We start from the raw sequence: 20144 nt of genomic DNA, 5'->3' as shown, positions 1-20144 counted from the left end.
AAAAATTGGATGACTAGTAATTTCCTACTACTTAATTCTGAAAAAACAGATTCTATTTATTAGACAAAAAATGTCCTCACGTAATAATCTAGAATACTGTCTAACACTTGATGGCTGCTCTGTTAAGTCTTCGTCGTCGGTTAGGAACCTGGGTGTGCTCTTTGATACCAATCTTTCATTTGAAAGTCACGTGTCTAGTATCTGTAAAACCGCATGCGGAACAATTAGTCCATGCGTTCATGACATCAAGGCTAGATTGTTGTAATGCTATTATGGGTGGTTGCCCTGCACGCTTAATATTCAAATTACAGCTGGTCCAAAACGCAGCAGCTAGAGTTCTTACCAGAACCAGAAAGTATGACCATATTAGCCCGGTTCTGTCAACACTGCACTGGCTCCCTATTAAACATTGTATACATTTTAAAATATTGCTGATTACTTACAAAGCACTAAATGGTTTAGCTCCGCAGTACTTGAGCGAGCTCTTAACGCATTATAGTCCTTCACGTCTATTGCAATCTCAAAATTCCGGCCAGTTGATAATACCTTTTAACACCAAAACTTTGGAACAGTCTTCCTAACATTGTCCGGGAAGCAGACACACTCTGTCAGTTTAGAGCTAGACTAAAAACACATCTCTTTGACCTAGCATACACATAACACATTATAGACTTTTATAATTCAATGTTAGGCTGCATAGATTAGGTCAGCCGGAACCGGGAACACTTCCCATAAATCCTGATGTACTCGTTACATCATAAGAAGAATGGCGTCTACGCTAATATTAGTCTCTCTGTTTAGTACGATGGTTAGAAACTTTGTTAGAAGCTTAACTTTTTGTCATCTCTCTTCATTGTTAATTTTAAAACAACAGGGAAGACTTGGCCTGTGTAAAGTCTACATCATTTCCTAGTAAAATTATCACTCAAGGTATTGTTGCACAGTCACGCTCTCCTGACTTCATCCGGTTCAACAACTTTGCCATGATTATTATATTATTATAATATAGAATTGGCTGTCTGCAGTTTTACATGTATCCCCTCATGCCCATGGTGTTTGATTGGTAGGCAGACAGGCTCTTTAAGCCCATACATTTATACTGTGCAATATTTCTATAGATGACCAGGGGAACGCTGCCTGTGTAACTTCGGGTTCACCTCATCTCCCTGACTCAGTTACTCAAGGTATTATTTAAATGTGGTGCCGTGTCCATCACTAGACACACTTGCTAATGTGCAATCAACACTTACATTATGTTTGGTTAGACATAGAAAGCATAGAAAGAAGCTGGATGTATCTTGTTTTTAACAAGCATGTTAATGAAAACAATCTAACTTGATTTTTAGCAGATCTAAAGGCAATTTATTATCACACACATTTTGTCTACACAAGTTCCAGCTTGTTTGGCGATTTTGAACAGCAACATCTCTTCCTGCAAGTAATTTTTTTTATCTTCTAATCTTTGTTTTAATTGTTCAGGTGTCTGTGTTTCATCAAGGCGGTGTGTGAAGAGACGACAACGCAGTACTGAAGTGTCAACCAGTCTCTCCGTTTACTGAAGTGAGGTGGACCCCGGCCGTATCCAGATCAGATGGTGGATCTGCACCTGGACCCAACCATGACGCATCCCTGAAGTGCCAGCCTCATCAGCCCTGTGAAGGCCTCATCGACACGACCAATCTGACCTCTGACCTGTAACGCTGCCTGGATCATAATCATACACTGTTCGCTCGTTGGCTAGAGGAGAACTGGCCCCCGACTGAGCCTGGGTTCTCCCAAGGTTTTTTTCTCCATTCTGTCACTGATGGAGTTTTGGTTCCTTGCCACTGTTGCCTTTGCTTTTGGCTTGCTTAGTTGGGGACATTTAATATTCAACAATATTATTGATCTGCCTTAATAAGTATAATAAATAATAAATATCGTTTTCTGGTGGACGATGATGCAATTTTCTTCTAGAAACAAACTTTGTTGTATTATTTTCATGTTATCAATGTGAAGCTGCTTTGATACAATCTGTATTGTAAAAAGCGCTATATAAATAAAGGTGATTTGACTTGACTTGACCATGGTCTGAGGAGGAGATGTCAGGATTCACTTTTATTTTCCTTCATTCATTTTTACAATGCTGTCCTTTGTTAAGGAACGGATTCTTGAGGTGACCAAATCAAATAAAGTTCAGTGATTCAACTAATGTTGTGTTGTGTATTAATAATGACAAACCTAGATTATTAAATGCAGATGAATCAAGTTTAGTAGTCAAACATAATGAAATCAACTAATGAGCTAAATATACTTGGTGAGACCTCAGCAACTTGCGATCCTATCCACAATCTCCACCAAACAACAAAAGAGCAAGCATTATTATAATAATGTGATTAGGTTGTCTGAGAGAATTGAGGTTGCTTGTATTGAGACTATAACCCTACGCTCCACAAATAGGACTGGTTGAAGGGGAGTGTGTAAGTGCATTTTCTTTTAAAACTTTGACAATGTCAATCAAGACATTAAAGCATGGAGGCCTTCAAGTTACTTATTAGGCTATTTAGGCTTCGTTCTCCTTTATATGTTGCTGCTTTTTATGTTCTTGTTGCATTCTATAAACCCTTACTATTAAAATTGCTAGTAAAGCTGATGAACTCTGATAGAAAGTGAAACTTTTTAAATAGGTTTTAACATATACCCTCATCACTTTGTGTAATTTGTGACAATATCCCAAAGTAGATAAACTTGTTTTTGAAGAGTGGGTTGGTAAGGAGCAAGTGTAGTTAGTAATATTTGGAGAAATGAGATTCCTTTATGCATGTTGTTGATGTTAAAAGTCCAGGTCATTTCTAAAGGTAGATTTTATGCACTATAACCTATTAATCGGACTGGTGATAACGTGAAAAAATACGTGAAAACGTTCTGATTTGACATCTTTATGCATGGGAAAAAGAGGCAAGAAGAAAGTTAAACAAGTTTGGCTTGACACCATGTCTTCCGACGCATCTGGCTCAACTGATCAATTTGAGAATTCAGCATCAGCCTCGAGTAGTGCTGGATTTAAACTTAAGAAAGATACCGAATCACAGTGGTTTGACACATGTCCAAATTTCGACAATGAGGTTGTTGTCACATCCCTCCCCAGATAGCAACATTGTTTCGGCCCAGATCCGGCCCACATATGGCACTTGTGGAATGCAGATCTGGCCCACATGCAGCGTGGAATGACGGCCCTTGGGTGGCCCACTCCTGTTTGCCAGATCTGGGCCACAAGCAGGCCATAGCAATGCCACATGTCAGCCAAGAGCAAAGAAATAAACCAGAACTGGACCTTATCTGAGCCACAAAGTCTGTGTGTATTAAATGTGGAGTCATTTAACAGTGATTGGTGTTTCCATCAGGCGCGTAGCCAGTAATGGGCCAGGGCGGCACTGGCCCGCCCACATTACTCACTGGCCCGCCCAGGCAAGTTTGATCAAAATACATTTTTAGTTTCTTTTTATTATTCAAATGTATTTAAGAAAATATATTAATATAAACCTGATTTATTGTTGACTGGTGTGTGTGTTTAATTTGTTTTCCGAATAAAATGGAACTGTTGAAGCAAGTTGTATAAACTCTCTCTCCGGAACGTAATTGGTTGCTATGGTTGCTATAGACTCTCTGGGCGGCGGGCTCTGGGCTAATTTTGGTAACTTAGCTGCTTTTTAGCCAAAAAGTTATTTGAAAAAAGAACTCTGTGACTCTTTGGACTATGATGAGACCATTTCTGTTTTCAGCACTAAACCCAGGCACTTACGTCTTGTTTTGTAGAATGAAAACAACAAAGGTAGGCCTGTTGTTTAACTAATTTCCTTAATTTTTGCCCGTGAAGTGATTTAACCCATTCAGACCCTGCGTCCATTACAATGGACATCACATGTCAACCCCCCTTTTTTTTTTTACTTCTGGAGCATTTCACCTAGTTTAAAGCCTGCAGTCCATTAGATTGGACGCTTGTCATCCAATCAAATGGCAGTAAAGCTCTGCATTTAGTAATTATTAAAAAAAAACACTACTTTGAAGAGAAGCATGTCAGCACTTCACTCCAAACACAGAAGCAAGCAACATTTTCTATGGTTTTATTTAAATTTTTTGATATGTTTGTCAGTATTTCATAGTTTGTATGTAAAATAGAAAGATTGAACTTATTAATTAAAGTTAAAAATCGATTGTAGAATTTCAAATTTTAAATCAGGATTTTTTCAAATGTGTCTGTCCATTAGAATGGACAGTGGGTTCAAAAGCCTGTTACTGAAATCACATTCCAGTAATTGAAGTCCAGTAATGCTGATTGAAATTTCTTATATAAAAAATCTATATCACAGTACCAATACATTTTTTTTACTTTTTCATATGCAGAATATATAGTTCTTGAAGTGCTTGAACATATAGCTGATGGAAGTATCTCAGATGTTGACTTTATGTGGAGTGATGATGAGGAAGATGGAGATGTAAGAAAAATATCCGTATTTAAAACTTTATAAAGTAAAATGACTAGCTTCCGGCGAAACTGTACAAAACATACAGATTTGACATAAATCTAAAGCGTAACTTGAAAATGAATCATTTTTCTTACACAAACGCATCGCTTCGCTTCAGAAGGCCTTTATTTACCTCCAAGAGCCGCATGGAGCACTTTTATCATGGATGGATGCACTTTTATGGACTTTCAACAGAAACAACCATTCACTGCCATTATAAAGCTTGGAAGCCAGGACATTTTTTAATATAACTCCGATTGTATTCGTCTGAAAGAAGAACAATGTCATACACCTAGGATGGCTTGAGGGTGAGTAAATCATGGGCCAATTTAAATTTTTGGGTGAACTATCCCTTTATAGGTATAGTACACCCAAAAATTATATTTGTCATCACTTACTCATCCTTATGTTGTTCCAAATCTGTATGAGTTTCTTTATTCGGCTGAACACAAAAGAAGATATTTTGAAGAATGTCGGTAACTAGACAGTTGACAGTATAGCCATTGATTTCCATATTTTTTCCCATTATAGCCTATATTTCCTAATAACTACATATTATATTATGATATAATATTATCATTATTAGTAATTATTTTGAAAATTATAATAATATTTATCAGTAATGTATCAATATAGATATTACAGTACAACACCGTATAATTAATTACAGCAAAAGCAGATCAAATGACGAAATACTGTTTTTTGCAAGTACACCGTTTGTAACACAATAACACAATAACCATAACGCGTTGTTCATTATAAACGTGGGATTATGAATTATATTGAGAACATCGTACATAGAAAACATGCCGTAATGTACCCTGAGTGTAAACCTTAGCCGCATTCATCGTGAAGCGTGCTAGCGATTTGCAAAGATTAATATAAAGCTTAATATAAAGGTTAATAAAACGTTACACTCACTTCAGTTCTTCTGGAGGTGCAGCAGGAACACGAATAGTTGGTACCGATCCTTTTTTCAGGAGCAGCTTCTTAGCAAAACCAGCTTTATACTGACCCTCGTTTATAAAGCAGTCTCTGGTGTGTGAAATGATTTGCGCAAACATGAAAGCATTGACATTGATCGTGGGGAATATTCCCTTCGAAAATAAAACTCAGCCACTGTGTCTTCAGTGGTTCGGATTTAGGAACATCAAAATGATGCTGTGTTCGTTATTACACCCAAGAACAGAACACCACAATAACTCAGAGACCATTCTGCTCATAGACAGTGCTCCAGCGTATCAACAATGACCGCGCGGAGCCGCAGACTATGATTGACAGCTTGCTCACGAGCTAGAGCGGGTCTGTGTTGAAACGCTGCTGTCAATCAACAATCGTGGGAGGGGCGTCGATTTTGTGACGTCACAAAATCGAATGGCTTGATTTGAGACGGGAAAACATATAAGGAGATTTAAAAAAAAACACTGGATGGATTTTTATCATTTTATGATGGTTGTGTACAGGCACAAAAGAGCTCTAAGCGGGTGGATTAATAGAGAATGAAAGATGTTTTTGGGGAGCAAAACCGATACAGAGTGGCTGAACGTGTGATGTCTAAATACTTCAGCACTAGAAACTGTTCAAGACTCTTAGTTTTTATATTTTTTACACTTTTTTTCATGATTTATTGAGTCAAAATAAATTATAATAGGCTCTTCACACTGTGCTTACCACTGACTTAACATATTTTTATCTCATGGCCATTTTCAGAGATTTAGTACACTGCTAATTAACCTATTTACTGCCGTCCGTCTGACAGAAGCACCTGTGTGCTCTTACTCACAGAAACACAGAAACCAGCCGTTTAAACCTCATCAGAACAGAATGTTGAAAATCTGGTGCTGATTGAACGATTCACACTGATCCGATGATCAGGGAAGTGCGTTTAATACCTCGTTTAACGCATGAAATTGTTAGAACGTAGTTTATATAGAGTCACATGTCTCTCTCTCTCTCTCTCTCTCTCTCTGTCGTGTTTGGTTTCGCCTCTCACATAATCAGCAGTCTGAAAACCACACACACACACACACTCATGTTTGTTTTGCTTTACTTGTGAGGACATTATTACATTATTATAAAAGCTTGTATATGTAAGAATGCTTAAACATCTGAATAACAATGAGATCCTATATAAACATCAATATGGATTTCGGCAGCAACACTCAACATATATGGCTCTGTTACAACTCATAGACAAAATTTCTGTAGCACTGGATAACAACATGTTTGCAGTTGGTATATTTTTAGACTTGTCAAAGGCTTTTGATACAGTTGATTATGAAATTCTGATTTCCAAACTTTACCGTTATGGGTTTCGGGATGTTGTACTCAAATGGCTTAGGGATTATTTGATTAATAGAGAGCAATATGTATTTATAAATGGCAGTACCTCCAAGAGAATTAAATTATGTTGTGGTGTACCTCAGGGATCTATTCTTGGGCCACTCCTGTTTCTCATTTATATAAATGACCTAGCTTGGATGTGTGAATCTGCATTGCCCATTCTATTTGCAGATGATACTACTGTTGTTATATCACATGCAAACTTTGATTCCTTGATGAATGAAGCTAATGATGTTCTATTGTATATCGCAAAGTGGTTTCAGATGAACAAACTTTCACTAAATATAGAAAAATCTAATTATATAGTTTTCAGGAATAAAAATAAAAGGTATTTAAAAGAAGATGCTAAATTATTTATTAATAACATTGAAATCAACCAAGTTACAGTAATACAATTTTTAGGGGTATTATTAGATGAAAAACTTTCGTGGAAAAACCACATTGATTATGTGTGTGTAAAAATCATGAAGTCACTTGGCATCATTAGAAAAGTTTGTTCATTGGTAAATCAATCCTGTCTTTTAACTCTTTATTATAGTCTATTATATCCTTACATCTCTTACTGTAACATTGTTTGGGCCAGTAATTACCCTTCTTCTCTTCAAAAAATACTTTTGATTCAAAAAAAGTTTGTTAGATCGGCAACAGTATCAAATCGGTGTGAACCATCGGCTCCTCTGTTTAAGCAATTAAATATTTTGTCCATTTTCAGTATAAATATCTATCAAACATGTATCTTTATGTATAAATATATGGCTCAAAATCAAAGCCTCCCAAAAGTGTTTAAAAACAATTTTTTAATGAACTATGATGTGCATTCATATTCAACCCGACAAGCAATGAATGTTCATCTTCCTTATTATCAAACAACTCTTGGTCAATTTTTCTTAAAATATAGAGGACCGTCACTTTGGAATACTATTCCCGGTTTTATTAAAACCAGCTCATCATTGTCAGTATTTAAGTTAAGAATGAAAAAACACTTGTGTGATTGTTAAAAATGTTTATATGTGTGGTGTCTTAAATTGTCTGCCATTATTGTGATGATTGTTGTTATTTATTTGGTATTAACTGTAAAAACTAGAGGGGAGGTCTTATTATAAGCCCTTGGGGGTTTCGTACCTCTCCTGCATAATCCATATGAATTGTTTAAATAGCTATTTGTTTTATTCTTCTGTTCTTGTTTGTGCTAAATAAATAAATAAATAAATAAATAAATAAATAAAAAATAAAACATTCCCTAGGCATAATGGTTTTTATTCTGTACAAACTGTATATTCTATCCCCCTAAACTAACCTGACCCTTAAACCTACCCATCACACAAAACTTTTAAAATTTTTTTAATAAAACACAGTTAAGTTAAGTTTAGTATGTTTTCAAATGTTTTAAAGACAATTTAAATACAAGGACTCAGGAAATGTCCTCATAAATCACGTTCACGTTGTAATACCAGTGTCATTATACAAATTTCTGTCCACATAAACACACACACACACACACCTATTGTCGTGGAGTTATGTTTGTGTGTGTTTTTTTGGTTTGTCTTTCTGTAATCTGTTTAGTCCTGCATTAGTTTTCACCTCACTAGTAAAGTGTGAATGTGTGTTTGTGTGTGAGAGAGAATGTAATTACTTCAGCACACACTTCTGAGTGTATGTAATGCTTATCTTCTCTGCGTGACCCATGAGGATTGAGAGAATACTGCATCAATCTACTGTTATTCCTGCCGTTCCCGGATGACAAATGTTGAATTTTCTGTCGAATTTGAATCACTGAATTTGTGGAAGCGAAATAAAATGGGCCGAACATTGCCTGTCGAATATTATAGGTTGTATTTTTAAACAATGAATATTTTGGAAGTGAAATCTGAAAGGTTAATATGGATTGAATTTTTAATAATGAAAACTTTAGTTTAGTGTGAAATGTTTTGAACTGAAATATTCACAGCTTAAATATACAGCCATGTTGGATTGTATATACTATTAGCCTTTTCACACATTAGCTGACTTTTTTATCCTTACATCATCACCCTCAATACATTTCCTGCAATACAGTGACCTTGCTTTCCCATTTTGGCATCCATGTAATAGCGTGTGAGTTTATGTGTATGTGTGTGAGTGTGTGTGTGTGTGTGTGTGTGTGTGTGAGTGAGTGAGTGAGTGAGTGAGTGTGTGTGTGTTACGACCCTGGCTCAAGGGAGGCAACATAGAGGAGTCACAAACGTCTACTATGACCAAAATAAGGTTTATTGCAAACAAAGTTAAACAGACAAAGAACAATGGTGGCTGCTGCTAACAGTGCTACTGCTCCAGGCTGCAGTGTGTGAAAGAGAGTGGGTGGAGCTAAACAGGAGCTTTTAAAGGCTGGCCAGCAGACCCAGGTAATTCGGGAAATGATGGGAGGAGCTTCCAGGATACCTGCAAAACAGGGCACAGAATAACTTTGGACATAACGTGTGTGTGTAAGAGAGAGAGTGTGTGTGTGAGAGTATGTGTGTGACATCCGCTGATACTGTTTTTAGGAAACCCCACCCATACCCAGTCATTGACCCTTTTGGCAGAGTCCCTTTCTCTAACTCTCTCTCTATTCCTCTGCTTCAGCCTCTCCAGATCGATGATAATTTCTGCGGGCAGGATTTTAACCAGCCTCTAGGGGGCACCAGCACCATCGAGGGCATTCCCCTCTTCATCGACAAAGATGACGGAATCATAGATATCATATAAAGGCTAGATGTCTTAAGGCAGAGTCACTTCCGGCATCACCGGCGGCCATCTAACCACAGGGGAGCAGTGAATTAAGGTGAGTGATCAGCACGCACAAAAATCCTCTTATCTCGCTGAAATCTTGACGGATTTACAAACGGTTTGGTTTCTTACAAACGTTATTAACGTGGCTATAATTCCAAATGCTTGAACATTTATGTTATAATTATTCATATGTATGAAGTGTCATAGCTACCTCTCTGACGTTTATAACAAACCAAACCGTTTGAAAATCGGTAGAAAATTGAGCAAGTTATGGTTATTTAAAAGTACATGCACCATGTTATGAGTGAGCGAGCACACTGTGGTATGATGGCCGCCGTGTGCGGACGTCGACCTCCATTGGCCAGCAGCGCGCACGAGACATCTAGCCTTTATATGATATCTATGGACGGAATGACGTCAGTCGCTGTGTACGATTATCGCGGGAACACAGTGGTCTTCGCTGGAACACGCAACGGCTGATTGAAGAAGGTAAGAGGCGTGCAGCTCTAGATTTGATCTCTTTGTTCACCTAACATTTATTATTCAGTAGACAAAAGGGAACTGGAGCGCTGCTGGTATCCCTTGTATCCTCTGGTGCTCATGGAAGGTAAAATGTTCACACAAAACAATTTTTTATAATTGTTGTGTCTCTATAGGGACAGTATATTGCTGTTCATAAATGATGACTATAGTTTTTTTAATGTAATAGACCCAATTGCCATTTTTGTACACTATTCATGTTGTTTTAGAACCATCTTGACTATGAATTAAGAATTATGATGTGTAACTGGTTTATTGACTTTTGGTGCATATTGTGTGGAGTACACTGGATGTTTGCAGTAGTTTCACTCCTGTTCTTCCACTTGGAGATATCTCATTTGGTCTTTTTTGGTTTAACCTCTGGTTTTAGTTGTGCTTGGGAATGTTTGTAACTGTTCATTAACTACAAATAGCCAAGTGTTTGAAACAGTCTAGATGTGTTCAGCAGAGATTTGGAGAGGATTGTTGCGCTGTGGTTTTCATGCATTGTTTATAGTTGATAGTTTCTATTGTTCTGATTTAGGCATTGATACGCTGTGGAAAGTGGTTTTATTGGCCGATATTTGAATTATCGGCACTGGCCAATTGAGGACTATTTCAATAGAGCACTATTTGTAATGCATTTCCACTAGATTAATCACTTATGCTTGTGTTATTCAAATTTTTTAGGTGACTTAACTTTTGTTGGTGTTTTAGGGTGTCTTCAAACCTAGTTCATTTGAACTCTCCTAACGCTCTCAGAGCGCTTCAGCGTGTATATGTGAACAAACCAAGTGATCAGACTCCCCTAAAGGGGCCAAAAAGCGAACTGTACGGTTGGTTTGTGGGTCCGTTTGTGGTTCGATTTCTTTGTGATATGTGAAAGCGATGAGGTCCCGGTCCACTTTGCGTTTCGTTTCAACATATGTAGGCCTACTGCTTTTGAAGAAATATTGTACTATTGTGCTACAGTGTAGCCTATTCTATGCAGTTCTGGCGCCTCCGTCCCAACATACTGCACAACACGAAATTAATTCACTTCACATGTTAACGCAGCGGTAGAGTTACACTCACGTGACACTGCAGTTATTCGCAGTCATGAACGTGTATAATTTGCATGTGTAAATATATAACATAATGTTGCATAACATTTCACACGAAGCGCACGCACTCTAGAAGCTTGCAGCGCGTGAGTACTGAGCTAAGTTATCTTTTGCGTCTTGTTGGGCTTAAACTGTCAAATACACACACAAAAAATACATAAACACAGTCGGTTCTGTCTAAAGTGAAAGTAGACAAAATAATACACATATGCTGCTGCTGGTCCTTAATTAAAACATCAAAAGAGAAAATCACTCACTGATCTTAGCTGAAAAACTTCAGTAGCTTAAATAAGAATCAATGTATAATTTTTACAGTGAAGTCTGTAGCATTTGATTTTTTACATGGGTTTATTCAATTTCGTATTTTAATGGTGCTGTTATAGGCCTACACCTACTATGGCTGAAAAAATAAAGCACTGTTTATTTCATTTGGATAGTATGTTTTGTATTTGTAATGTGCGACTTTGTTCTTATTTTATTCTTAGATTTTTATTTTCGCCCACTATAGCCAACTTGGACATTTTTCTATTTTTCTGTTATATTTTGTTACCTTGCAAGGCTTGGTTTTTAAATAGGGACATAAGTGTGGCTGTACTGCTCAGTCACTTGCAAAATAGTAAAACAACATGAAAAGAATTGTGATAAAATCATGAATCGTGATTTTCCTGAAAAAATCGTGATATGATATTTTTTTGCCATATCGGCCACCGCTAAAAGAGGATGTAAGAGAAGGACAGCGTTACAATGCCACGTAAAAGTAAAACAAAAACAACAAAAAACGACAGAAGTACATGAGCAACATTGCGATAATTTGACAAGATGATGCTAAAACATATTTTTGAAAGGACTTCAGTTAACAATACGTTTTTGCATGTTGCTAACTAACGTCATTTTCTAACCTTACTTGGCGGAAATATCCTAAAAAAAATTATTTGACCGACCATACTTCATACTGAAACTTTACCTCTAAAAGCACAGACAATTTCCATTTTAAGCTTTCACCAGAAATTAAAAGTTTACAAAGCTCAATATGCTTTTATGCAAACAAAGCAAACATTTAAAATGAAACAAGTTTTTAATCTTTTCAGAAAATTTAAACATATGTAGCCAAGTGGAATAATCATTACAGAATGACATTTGACATAAATTGGTCGTGGTCCCTTTAAGAGTTTGTGTTGCGACGCTCACTTTACGGCATTGCCTCGTGCAGTGTGCATTGCGCTAGTTTGAGTGAAGAGAGAGCAGAGATTGCACGTTAGAGCTCCCGGTTTTGATCAAATGCACACCTAGTTAAGGTTTGATGAGATAGTCTTTCAAGGACGCCTGAGAGTTTGTGCGCGCTGGATCTGGGTTGATCACGCGTGAGACACGTGCAAAGACTGGCCTCTACCGTAATTCATTTCCGAAATTGTGCTAACTGTTATACAAGTACTTTGTTAGCCGAATGCATTTTCTTTGCATTGTATTTAATTTGATTTGACTTAAATTTGTTAACCAATTGTCTTTCATACCAAATTAGTACACCAAGAAATCAAAGACTTTATCATTTAAATTGTATTATTTTTGTTTATAAATATTTGCTCCTTTCGACCGCTGTCCTTCATAGAGGCAGCAGCCAGAATAAAGCCCCAAAAGTAATTTTTGTATCCTGTGTTGTTTCATTTTACCACTGGTTACATAATTTGGTACCAGGAGTGGGGTATCTGGCTGTTGGGAGCTTATATGTAATTTTTTTTCGGTTTGAAATACGGTAGAGGTGAAGATAGGTTTCTGTGGAACGTGGAGTGGAGGCTGTCTTCTGGGGTCCAGGCAGTAGTCCAGTGAACAGAAGTCGGTTGGAGGTGACTTGGTGGTGACGATACTGCTGGAGGAGAGAGGAAGAGTGCTTTATTTCCACCGGAATCCACAGAGTGCTGTGTGCGGAGACACCTATTCAGAGACAGTCTAAGAGAGATACAGAAGTATCCAAAGAATTGAAAACATATCCTTTTGCTTCCAAAAGAGTGACGAACTGATTAAGAGACTGGTTTTGCTCTGTCAACTGTTTTTGTCCTCTACAGCTGAGTTAATTTGTACATTTGAAAAATGTCACAGTCAGATGATGATGCTTCAGTTACACATGAGCATGATGATGCACAGGGTGCAGGAAGTAGTATGCATGACATTCAGGGACAAATTAAAGAACTTAGCCGTAAACATGAAGAGACTAGAGCAGCCATTGCTAATCTGAGCAAAGAGCCATCCAGGTCTTATATTTATGTACCTAGAGAACGTCAGATACAACCATTTAGTGGTGATTTAAGCAAAGATGGGAGAAATGTTGACGAGTTTATTGAAGAAGTAGAGAGGGTGCTACTGGTCCGAAACCAGACCACAGAGGATCAGTTAGACTTCGTCCTGTCACTCCTAAGAGGTGCAGCTTTAGAAGAGGTCAGATTACGAATGGGGAATGAGTCAGACGAAACATGTGACCTTTTTGACTATCTGAGAGCAGCTTTTCGAGAAAAGCGCAGCATATCTCAGCTATTGCAGACCTTCTATAGTCGTAAACAAATGGAAGGTGAAGATATCCGTGCGTACTCACATGCGTTGTCACAGATTCAGAACTCCATCCTGAAACAGTCACCAAATGCAATGGCAAACGTGAGTTCAGCTATTCGGGACCAATTCATTGAAGGCATTAGAGATTCTAGCCTCAGAAGAGAACTTCGGAAGCTTGTAAGGGACAAACCAGAGTCCACACTTATTGATGTGCGTGACGAAGCCCTCATGTGGTTTTTAGAAGATCCAAAGCCTCGTGTCACAAAAGTGGTCAGCAGTCGAAATGTTGTTTCTGAGACCCCTGAAGCTCAGTGTGCTGCTATTAATGTACCTGAAACAAAACCAGTTAATCTGGAAGACGTTTTGAAAATTGTAGCAGAACAAGGAAAGGCTATAGGGGAGCTTACAAGAGCAGTTGAGAAACTCACAGCACAGGGCAGCAAGTCAGAACCTATAAACCAAACTAGACCCAAGGTGCAACCAAGGTTTACAGAAGATGGCCAACCAATATGTTTCCGTTGCAATGGTGTAGGACACATCGCTAGGAGGTGCGTGAGGAAAAACAGACAGGCTGTCGCAGAGAATGCTACTACCTCTGTACCGCCGGGAAATGCCCACCCTCGTTTGCTGTGAGCCAGGCAGTTCGGGGGCAGTCCATTGGCTCAACTAACATGGATACTAGCCGTGACAGACTACTCGAGCGTGCTGTGGGAAAATGTCCTGTTGCTAACCTCAGTATCAATGGAGTGAGCGTTGCTTGTCTACTGGACACAGGGAGCCAAGTCAGCACTATTTCAGAGAGTTTCTTCAGGGAACACCTGTCTGGTGAAGATAAAGATATACTTTCAACAGCAGGCTGGTTGAAGCTGACTGCAGCTAATGGTTTGGACATACCTTATCTTGGTTACCTGGAGTTGGAAGTCAAAACCATGGGTATTGTCCTTCCAGAATGTGGCTTCCTGGTTGTCAGAGACACACAGAACTCCTCTCTAGTACCAGCACTAATTGGCATGAACATTATCAGCAGATGCAGGCAACTGGTCCATGCGGAGTTTGATACCACACTTGGTGGGAAATTGCAATCAGATTGGAGAGAAGCATTTCAACAGCTGCACAGTGCCCATAGCCAAGAGAAAAGAATAGCAGTACGGGTAGCTGGAAAAGACATGATCCACATACCTGCTTCTTCAGTTGCCACGGTGATGGCCAAAGGTACAAAAGATGTGCTTCATGATGGTTCATTTGATTACCTGTTGGAGCCCATGAACACACCATTACGGGGTGGACTCATTGTTGTTCCTTCTCTGGTGTCGTCAGAGACATCGTTGTTTCCTGTGCAAGTGGTGAATCTTTCCTCAGAAGACATCTGGTTACAGGCCCGAACCAGGCTCGGGACTTTAACGCATGTTGAGAGTATGAAGTTAAATGAGACGTATGAGGTGAAATTCCAGCGTGTTTCAGCTGATATGGAGGAGATCACGGTTAATGCCAAAAGCAGTCAGGTATTGGAGAACAGCACAAAAGAGTTCCTCAATAAGCTTCATATTGGTGGCACCAATGAGCAGCAAGCAGCGCTGAGTGATTTGTTAATGCAGTACTCTGATGTGTTTGCGCTTGAAGATGAAGACCTTGGTTTTACCGATAAGGTGAAACATGAAATCCATGTGGCCGATGATGTCCCAGTGACACAGCCTTATAGGCGTATCCCACCCACACAGTACAGAGAAGTTCGAGAACACATCAGTAGGCTTCTCAAGAAGGGAGTGATTCAAGAAAGCACCAGTGCTTATGCTTCCCCTATTGTGCTAGTGAGGAAGACGGATGGCAGCCTCAGGCTATGTGTCGATTACAGACAGCTCAACGCTAAGACCCGCCGAGATGCATTCCCTTTACCTAGGATAGATGAGAGTTTTGATGCTCTTCAAGGAGCAACATTCTTCTCTTCAATTGACCTGGCGAGTGGATACCATCAGGTTGCTGTTAACGAGTGTGACAGGCATAAGACTGCATTTACAACTCCCTTTGGGATCTTTGAGTACTCCCGTATGCCTTTTGGGGTGTGTAATGGGCCATCAACGTTTCAACGCCTGATGCAGACTACAATGGGTGACCTAATCTTTCAAATCATGCTAGTGTATTTAGATGATATACTGGTGTACTCTGCCACTTTTCCAGAGCACTTGCAGAGATTGGAAATAGTCTTTAAGAGGTTGAAGGAAACCGGCCTTAAAGTAAAGCCTGAAAAGTGCCACTTCCTGCAGCAAGAAGTAACCTTTTTAGGTCATCGAATCTCAGCAAAAGGTGTTGCTACCGATCCAGGGAAAATTGAGGCGGTAAAGCAATGGAAAGTCCCCAACACTGTGAAGGAATTACGCTCGTTCTTAGGGTTCTGTAGCTACTACAGAAAGTTCATAGAGGGTTTTTCTAGGATTGCTGGACCCCTTCATGATTTAGTGAATCTGTGTATTTCCCAGTTTGGCAGTGCGAGGAAGGATTTTAGTGCTTTGTGGTCATCTGAGTGCCAGTCAGCATTTGAGCTCCTGAAAGAGAAACTCACCTCTGCTCCTGTGCTGGGTTATGCAGACTTTAGTCTCCCGTTCATCTTAGAGACTGATGCGAGTAATGAAGGTCTGGGAGCAATACTACACCAGCAGCAGGGCGAGTCTAAGAGAGTCATTGCATTCGCTAGTAGGAGACTTCGTAAGGCTGAAAGAAATGACCGAAACTACAGCAGCATGAAACTGGAGCTGTTGGCCCTTAAATGGGCCATCTCGGAAAAGTTTCGTGGTTATCTGCTGGGCTCCAAATTTGTAGTTATCACAGATAACAACCCTCTGTGCCATCTTAAAACAGCCAAGCTCGGTGCAATTGAACAAAGGTGGGTCGCCCAACTAGCTGTTTTTGACTTTGAGGTGAAATATCGCCCTGGCCGACACAATGCAGCTGCTGATGCTCTGTCTAGACACCCCTTCAGCAGGGGAGCTTACCATTCCCGACGAGTATGACAACTGTGTTGCTATTTGTAATGTAGTCAATAAAGGGACAGTCCTGGAGCCTCACTTAGTGATTGCTGGTGAGAGCTGTTGCAGGGTCAGACAAATTCGTGCCTTGGATTGTGGAGAAAATACAGGCAATGACAACCAGGGAAGTACGCATACCATGCCGGGCTATAAAGTAGAAGAGCTGGTAGATTTCCAGAAGAACGATCCTACCATCAGTTCTTTCAAAACCTTCTGGGAATGCAAGAAAAAGCCCTCCCGCTCTGAAAGATCTCGGCTTTCGAAGTCTACCTTATCTCTAATAAAGCAGTGGAAAAGTATCCAGGAACAAGATGGTTTGCTTTATCGCATTGTGAAGGATCAACATCAAGGTGAAATTAAACAGTTGCTCCTACCTGCGTGTTTAAAAGAACCTGTCCTCGAAAGTGTGCATGAAAACATGGGACATCAGGGGATTGAGCGCACCATTAGTCTGTTGAGACCACGATGCTTCTGGGTGGGAATGTACAATGATGTGGAGCAATGGATCAAAAAGTGTCAGAGATGCATCTTAACAAAAATGCCACAGCCCAGGATACATGCTCCAATGAAGCCCTTTCTAGCTTCCAGACCCCTTGAAGTAGTGGCAGTGGATTTTACTGTGCTTGAACCCTCCTCTGATGGTCGGGAAAGTGTGTTAATCGTGACCGACGTCTTCACAAAATTCACACAAGCATTCCCAACTAGAGATCAGAAAGCTGAGACTACCGCTAAACTCTTGTTGAGGGAATGGTTCATGAAGTATGGTGTACCTGAAAGATTGCATTCTGATCAGGGAAGAAATTTTGAGAGCGAAGTGATTGCTGAGCTTTGTAAAATGTATGGTGTGAAGAAAACCCGCACTACACCTTACCGGCCTCAGGGTAATGCTCAGTGCGAGCGTTTTAATCGAACGCTCCATGATTTGCTACGCACGCTTCCCCCTGAAAAGAAAAGGCGCTGGCCAGAACACCTTGCTGAGTTGGTTTATGCATACAATGTCACGCCACATGCGACCACTGGATACTCACCATACTACTTACTTTTCGGAGTCCATCCACATCTTCCAGTCGATACCCTGCTAGGTCACGAACAACCTGTGGACAGAAAACAAGACTGGTTAGGGGTTCATCAGGAAAGATTGAAGGAAGCACACAAAAAGGCAAGAGAATATGCTGAACACAAGGCCGCTGAGAGGTTAGCCCCTCTGAATGACAAGGTGTATTGTCCTGTGATCAATGTTGGTCAACAGGTGTATCTGCGTCACAGACCTTTGGGTAGGAATAAGATACAGGATTCATGGAGTCCTACCGTATACAAGGTCATAGATGTGCAAGGTACCACACACACCGTTGAGCCTCTTGAGGGTGGGCCTATAAAGAGAGTGCATAGAGCTGACTTGCGACCCTGTGTCATTTATACTCCTGAGCCAGAAGTGATGGAGAACCATCCTCCTTCAACACCACAGCCTAAAAAAGTTTCTGAACTGGTTGAAGTGCATTCTGATCCTGATTTTGTTGTGTTAGAGGAAGTTACTTACCCCAGTTTGCAAGAGACAACACAGACTGAAAATTCCACGGAAGATGAAGCATTGGTAGATCAATCCAACTTGGTTTCAGCTAGCACTGAACAGAAAGATTCTGTGGGTGAGCAGATTTCCCCTGACACTAGCCGTGCTCTGGAAGTGGAAGAACCAGTACTGAGAAGGCCTGTACCAACGCCTAGGAGAACAAAAAGGGCCAATGCTGGTCTGCACTCGAACCCCTTTAATGAGCCGAGATCAGGATGTAATGCAGTGTCACTTAGCCCCGAAGTCTTTTCTCAGGTGTTAACCAGTTTAGGCAGTGTGTTCTTTAGAGAAGCTGTCAAAGAAGTAAAGAATATGTATTAGTCATCGAGGACAATGACATTTAGCAGGGGAGAATGTAGCCAAGTGGAATAATCATTACAGAATGACATTTGACATAAATTGGTCGTGGTCTCTTTAAGAGTTTGTGTTGCGACGCTCACTTTACGGCATTGCCTCGTGCAGTGTGCATTGCGCTAGTTTGAGTGAAGAGAGAGCAGAGATTGCACGTTAGAGCTCCCGGTTTTGATCAAATGCACACCTAGTTAAGGTTTGATGAGATAGTCTTTCAAGGACGCCTGAGAGTTTGTGCGCGCTGGATCTGGGTTGATCACGCGTGAGACACGTGCAAAGACTGGCCTCTACCGTAATTCATTTCCAAAATTGTGCTAACTGTTATACAAGTACTTTGTTAGCCGAATGCATTTCATTCTTTGCATTGTATTTAATTTGATTTGACTTAAATTTGTTAACCAAAATGAATTTGTCTTTCATACCAAATTAGTACACCAAGAAATCAAAGACTTTATCATTTAAATTGTATTATTTTTGTTTATAAATATTTGCTCCTTTCGACCGCTGTCCTTCATAGAGGCAGCAGCCAGAATAAAGCCCCAAAAGTAATTTTTGTATCCTGTGTTGTTTCATTTTACCACTGGTTACACATAATTTCAAAGTTATGAGGAACCGTCGTCTTCCATTTTGCCATCAACTGATCAGTTTTCAAAAAACAGTCATAGTGAAGTGTGTGAGCGCCAAGCTTATAAGCGTTAACGAAAACGAACGAAAAAACGGAAACTAGGTGGGAAAAAACATTGTCATTAACTGAAATAAAAATAAAAACGAGGCATTACAAAAAAACGATAACTAACAAAAACGGTAATGTGTGTTTGGCAAAACTAACTAAAATAAAATAAAATTGTAGAGTGAATGTCCTTAGTTTTTGTCTTTGTCAATGTCTTTCATAGAGCAAATAAGGTTATATCTTTCAGAGTTGAAATTTCCGACCATAGACATACAGTTTCCGACTGGCAGTGTTTCCCACACATACACTAATAGTGGCGGTGCGCCACAGAATCAACACCAGCCACCACATATTGCGTTTCGTTATTCTTTTTTTTTAACGCTATTTAAAGGGGTGGTTGAGTATGATTTAACTTTTCTAACTTTAGTTAGTGTGTAATGTTGCTTTTTGAGCATAAACAACATCTGCAAAGTTACAACGCTCAAAGTTCAAAGCAAAGGGAGATATTTACTTTTAAAGAAATAGTTTTCTAAGGACTACAACAAACGGCTGGTAGAGACTACACGACATTCCTCTAGGGTTAGTGACATCACCAACCCTAAAATTTACATAAACCCCGCTCCCAGGAACACGCAGTCCGTGAAGAGGAAGAGTTTCTGTAGTGGAGCACATTTGTGAGTCAGCTCAAACTGTAGCATTCGTCTTTTCACATGCAATAGAAAGTCACTCTGTGTGCATCTCACAACAGTTCCTAGACGAGTGATTTATAGATTATCA

At 39.6% G+C, this 20144-nt stretch overlaps 1 protein-coding gene across 2 annotated transcripts in view; it reads left to right on the top strand.

The window, feature by feature from the left end:
• Positions 1-20144, top strand: part of LOC309473977 (plexin-A1-like) — a 141247-nt gene that overhangs the window by 112156 nt on the left and 8947 nt on the right. The window contains exon 1 of one of the 2 annotated variants that reach the window (XM_082136274.1): positions 9772-10085. The exons of the other annotated variant lie outside the window; for it this stretch is intronic. The gene's annotated coding sequence lies outside the window, so the exon portion shown is untranslated. Of the gene's footprint in view, positions 1-9771; positions 10086-20144 lie in introns of those variants that run through there. 2 annotated transcript variants of the gene reach the window in all.

Source organism: Leuciscus leuciscus (genome assembly GCF_965113295.1).
Source record: "Leuciscus leuciscus genome assembly, chromosome: 14".
Classification (NCBI taxonomy): Eukaryota; Metazoa; Chordata; class Actinopteri; order Cypriniformes; family Leuciscidae; genus Leuciscus; species Leuciscus leuciscus.
This window is presented reverse-complemented; position numbering and strand designations above follow the sequence as displayed.